The sequence below is a fragment of the Fragaria vesca genome, linkage group LG4, assembly GCF_000184155.1.
Source record: "Fragaria vesca subsp. vesca linkage group LG4, FraVesHawaii_1.0, whole genome shotgun sequence".
Taxonomy (NCBI): Eukaryota; Viridiplantae; Streptophyta; class Magnoliopsida; order Rosales; family Rosaceae; genus Fragaria; species Fragaria vesca.
In genome coordinates this window covers 12,067,084-12,073,352 of record NC_020494.1, presented here as the reverse complement: position 1 = coordinate 12,073,352, position 6,269 = coordinate 12,067,084, and positions in this window count along the sequence as shown.

Here is a 6,269-nt window from a genome sequence, read left to right as displayed (position 1 = left end):
TTATTCGTAAATAAAAAAATTTGACGAACGGTAAAATAGGTTAAATTTTAGCTAAGGTAAAAGGTTAATTTTTAGTTCGGGTATTTATTTTCGGGGTGTTTTATTTTGGATTTGGGTTGTATAAGAGTGTTGGACCGGGCCAAGAGGTGGTCAAAGCCCAGCCCTCTCTTTTCCCTTTCTCTTCTCTCCCTCCCGGCCTCATCCCCGAGCTCTCCCGACCCGGAAACTTTCCGGCCGCCGTCCGGCCGAGATAGGAGGCGTGCTTGGTGTCGATTTGAAGCTTGGAGCATCCTCTACAAGTTTAGATAGGTGGCAGCCCGTGTTGCGCCACCGTGAAGGAGAAATCATGCCGAAAAGCCGCTGCTGTGCGTGGCGGGGTTTTCGCCGGAAAATCCCTTTTCCGGCCACCATAGCCGGAGCTGTTGGTATCATTTGGACGCTCTCTCTTCTAGCAGCAAACCCCTAAAAGGATTCATCCTAACTTGAGCTAAGTAAGGAGAATCGGGTGTTTGAATTTCCTAGGGTTTTCTTGATATGTTTGGTTTCGATTGCCCTATTTAGGCTTGAAATTGGGCTTAGTGATAGTTATGAAAATTGTTTGAGATGTTGAGAGGAATATGCTGTTAAATTTTCATAGGAATTGGAGGTCGCCGGAATCAGCCTCCGGCGGAGCCGCCGGCGGCGCTGCCACTATTTGAAAGATTTTTAGAGTTTTAAATTTAGAATATTTAGGGGAGTTTGTTGAAGTGAGTTATGAAATTTTTGGATGAGTTTTGGATAGGTTTATGAATTTCTGAAGTGTGGTATTTTTGGCGGTTAATTAATGTAGAATCCGGCCGTAGGTTTTAAGTCGTATTTTTGGGGAGGTTGTAATTACGGCTGCCGAGTATGATATTTAAGTTCGGATTGTTTCGATTTAAGAATATCGAAGTTAGGCAATGATGAGTGTAGTTATGGCTCTCGGTTAATTTTGCCTATTTTGTTTAAATATTGGAGTTTTAGTTGGGAAATTAATTTTATATTTGTGCCAGGGTTCGAGGAAACCTCTCTGGAGTGGCGATTTGGATTTCGTCGGGCTTATGCCTAGAGTTGTGAGTGGACTTTTGTTTTAAATAAAATGCATGCTATAGTTCATAGATGAACAATTAATGTTGTGGAGCATTTTGACGTCATTTTATTTTAACGATTTTATTTCTCTTGGAGAGTTACCGAAAATGGGATTTTCGGTGAATATAAATATGTATTTATGAGGAGAGTATGTATAAAAATGCTAGCTAGCCCTATGTGTCTGTCCACCTTAATGGCGTAGCATATAGCCGCATTATGGTGTGACGAGAGCGTTGGACGCGAGCGTAGTAGCCCTATATGAGTGTTTAATTCATATAGGGGGTATGGGCACATATTTATACACTCGTCTACCCACCTTAATGGCGTAGTGTAGCACCGCATTAAAGCGTGACGTGAGCGTTGGACGCGAGCGTAGTAGCCCTATATAGACCCATGAATTTATATAAGGAGTATGGACGTGTGTAAATACATTCATATATTATAGAGCCTGAGAGGCTTGACATTTATGAGATAAAAGTTTTATTGCTTGCAGCATGCATTCGATTTTCCTTAGAAATTGATTTAGGGAAACATAAATATTTTATTCGTTAATTTATTTTTGTCCACTCACTCTAACGTGTTTCAAATGTTTTCCCCTGGGCTCTTCGTTTTAAAAAATGCCCAGTTTACAAGATTGCATAGTTGAGGTTGAGCGTACATGGGGATGAGGCATAGTCATCATATAGCTTCCGCTTTTTAATTTATTATGTTTCTTTTCTTCCTGTTACAGTTGCTCTGAACCTATAAATGGTTGGATATGAGATTTGTTTAGATTAGTAAATAATTTGGGTGGTGTTGTGATTTGGGGAGCACGGAGGCTCCAGGAGTTTAAGGTTTGATTTAAATTTTCAGAAGTGTTTGTAGGTATTATTAGGAAGGGTTGTCCATTTTCAAGGGAGGTTATGCCGATTTTTCGGTAAATTTTCCTTGGAGGTGGTCCCCGCACGACTTACTCTGGGTTTTAGGGTGAAATTTGGGGTGGGTCGTGTCAGTTGGTATCAGAGCACTAGGTTATTCGTTTCCTTTCTCTTTTTAGTACTACCTCATACTCTTGGTCATGCTTAGTGTCTATAGAGTGATGGTCCGACCGCGGTGGATCTATTAGCATTATATGCTTAAGACACTATGTGTTGATTAGGGTTGTGATGTAGTTGTTCTTCTTTTATTTATGGACAGTAGTGTGCCATAAATGTCTACATCTCTAAGACTATGCCTCCGTACGTCGACCTCTTAAGTGATCATCCTGCTTTGATTAGGGAAGGATGTGTTTGATTTATGCCTTTTTCAAGGATTATCGAGTTGATATCATAAATTGTTAGAGTTCAAGTGCGAGATGGGCACTCATATGCGTGGCAGCATTCCTTTCATGTGATCAATGATTGTTTGGGTTATGATTAAGATGCTAAGGTGAGCATCTTGTACAAATCTGTTGGGTGAAATGTTGATGATTAATGCCGTGGAGTCGTCCATTTTTAGTGGGCAAGATTGGAGTCAAAAATTGATTGATGGGAGATTTTGGTATTGAGTTACGTGACTTCTGAGAGAGTTGAGTTGGAAGGAAAGTTCGAAATAGTGGTGTATTCTATTGATGAAAAAGTTAGTTGAAATGATGAGGTGAGGTATCCAATGGTAATTCAAAGGGGTACCTATGAGTTGTAGGTTTTAGGAAATTTGTGGCTAGTGATTGGGTGGTAAGGTATTGCTGCATAAAGAGCTAAATGTCAATTTAGATAAGTCTTGATTGAAAGCCATTTTGCCGACAATTTTATCCGCAACATAAATCAATTGGGAATATGTTGGGATAATTTTGGTTATGGTGGTATATGTTCTGGTTTCTGCAGTGCTAATTATGGATATGTTTCTATCCTTAGAGCATTTTATCCAGATGGTAGTGATAATATATTTTGAAATGATGGATGTTGGTAGTCGATAAATAGTAAGTTTTCTGATGATTTTGGTCTCTATTGTGGGTTAGTTGAAGTTTGTTAAAGCACTAAGTAGAATGACTTGGATTGTTGGTTTTACAAAAGTCATTCGTCAGTGCGTGGTGACAACTTCTTGTTGTGCCACAGTCGGGGAATTTTATAATTTTATTGATGGCACTAAATGTTTTGGGTTTCAAGCAAGTTTGGAATCGTGGAGTGATGTGTCAGTTATATTATTTTAATCGAGGGGCCAGTATGAATTCTTTTGGAATTCCAGGTGTTGAAGTTTGGTTTCCAAATTTGTTGAGTGTTTGGGAAGATGATAATGTAATGGAATCGAAAAGTAATGGTGGAGTGAGAGCGGGATGGTTGTGGTCACTCCAGTTTTACGACAACGCATGGTGAAATTTTAAATAGGTGTTGTCATGAGTTTTTGTTTTATAAATTCTAAGGTAGTTGCATGAAATTGGTGGAAATGGCAGTGGTAGAATAGAACCCACTGGATCATAAAGCAAGAGTGCGTGGGTGTCCAAAGTAATTTTTAAGCAATGTCATTCCGGGTGGTCGATTTAAGTCTTGACTTTGTGATCGAAGTTGGTTATTGACATCACTTCGTTTGCAATGGGTGACTAACTACGACACAACAATGGGAGGATCTGTTCTCACCTTATTTCTAATTCAGTGAGATGGAGTAAAGTTTTGGTTGTGGTGTGTGTGGGAATATTTAAATTATTCCTACTGTAATTTTTGGGTAGCATCCTCAGAGCCTGAAATTATGGAATGCGAATTCAACGCTTCGAATTGAAGGGTAGAGATTCTGGTTATTTTGTTGAAGTTTCGAGGTAAATGATAAATTGGTAGTTGTGTCGCAGTCATGGATCCGGAATAAATCCAGTGGTGATCCCAAGAGAGCTGGACTTCATTTAAGCGATGAGTCTTGATGCCGTAAATCCTATATGGTAGTTTGAGAGTTGCATGGTGATGTTGATTTAGATGGTTTGTGTCGGTATAGGTATATTTCATGATGTAGCATTATGGAAGAGGGTTTTTCCATGTTGACTGAAGAAGCATCTAGAGTCAAGGTTTATTAAGAGTTTTAATTTTGAGAGTAGTAGTTTTTGATAGGTTGATCAGCGTCTCTTTTCGGGATCGTATTGTGGTGGGACCACTCATTGATCCAAGTTTGATTTGGGAGGTCTTCGTTATTTGGTTGTGCGTTCATTCGTTGGTGTCAGGATGATTAGTGGAGGTTTCTAGTGTGATTTCAAAGCGGGTTCTAGCGGATATCGGAGATCTGTAGAGCTTTTGAGCTCGAAGTTAGAGGACTTGCTTTTCGTGTGCTTTAAATTATTTCTTCTGGAGCTTGAGCTGAGTTAAGCCATGAGTTTTGATTCTTGCTTGAATTCATGGTTTTCGTTAGTTGGTGAACCACAAGGTGTAGTAGTGGGTCTTGTATAAAAATTTGTCTTTGCTTTTGTTAGTCGCATGTTATTGCAAGCTCGGTTTTTGAAGAATCTTTTTGGTGGGAAGTCGTGGCCCTGGGATGTGTAGGAGACTTGAGCATATCTGATTTTCAGATCGTTTTCTGTTATCAGATTAATTATTATTAGAGGTAGAAAAGAAGTATGTTTGTCGAGTTCAAAGGTTTTGGTATTTAGAATCATTCTTATGGAACGGCTAGAGTGAGCCGTGTGCTTTTAATTATTGAATTTGGGGTCGCGGTTGCACCCGAATAAGTAGCATGGCTGGAGATGTAAATTTTTGTCAATGCTTAAGGAAAGTGTTCTATTTATGTGGATTTCAACGTCAAGTTTGGCATCATGAATTGGCTGTGCCAATTTTTCGTGGGCATTTTAGTAAGTCTTGTTTATGGCGAGGAAGGAGGAAATTCCAGTCTCCACATGTTAATCATGTTTCAAATTATGTTCTGGTTTGTGGTAAAGAGAATAGTGGAGATAACAGAATCAGGAGAGAGTTGAAATTCTCATAAGCTGCTAGTTTGTGGTGTTCAAAAAGGTAATGTAATAGTTTTGGTGAAGAGACCTAAGTGTAGTAGTATTGAGCTTTTCATAATGTCATTTCGAGATTCGAGGTTTTCATATGTTGGTGGACTCTTAGGTAGAGCGGGGTTGTCTTGCGGACTTGCAAGAGCTTTGACTCCACGAAAGACTCTGCGAAATGTCTCGGCATTAGAAGTGATTGTTGCAGTTCTGCAGTGTGTGCATCCTTAAAAATCTGTTCAATTAGCGGGTTTTAATTTTGACCCCTATGAGCATGTGGGAATGTGTGAACTTTAGTTTCCTAGCAAGTGGGCTTTATTGTTGAGCTGTGAGCAGCGTAATGACGAGGTTATTGCGTGACATTAGGAGATTTTAGCCCGATGGTGATAGCAAATTTATGCGTTTTATTTGGGTTAGCTATTTCCATTGCTCAGGAAAGAGTGTGCATACCTACGGGTACTCGCACTCTGGAGCAGGTTTCACTGAACTCACTTACGTGCAAACGTTAGTGATAGTTCAACGAAGAATTTAGAGTCTTTGAGAAATAAAAAGGTTAAAAGAGTCAGAGATAGACTCAAAACAGCTCTTAGTAGCCAGAAGAGTTATAAAGATGTCCGCAGGAAGGACCATGAGTTTCAAGTGAGTGTATGGGTGCTTTTCGAGATTGTCTCCTTGGAAAGGGGTGGTACGTTTGTGGTGACGTGAAAAGCTTGGTCCGAGATTTATTGGTCCTTATGGGTTTTAAGATCAAGTGGGCTCTCTTGCGTATCGATTAGTTTTGCCTCCAGAGTTATCCAGGATACATAATGTGTTTCATGTATCCATGTTTCGCAAGTATATTGCCGATCCTTCTCATGTGGTGTAAGAGCAGCCGATCAGTTTGACGAAAGATTTGTCTTATGAAGAGGATCCGGTTCAGATTCTTGCCCCAAAGGAGCAAGTGCTTAGAAGCAAATCTTTTCCTCTTGTTAAAGTTCTTCGGAGGAGTCATCAAGTAGAGGAAGCTACTTGGGAATCAGAGGAGCAAATGGGAGCGGTATCCCTATCTCTTTGATTGTCAGGTATGTAAATTTCGAGGACGAAATTTTTATAAGGAGGGGAGAATTGTCAGATCCCGACCCGTAAATTTTTACCTTATTTACTAGCTTGGTTATAATAAGAATTTTACCGTCTCCGTCAATAAGTTATGGTTTAATTGGTCCCTAGAGGGGTTTTGAGGGATGATTATTTCGGAGAA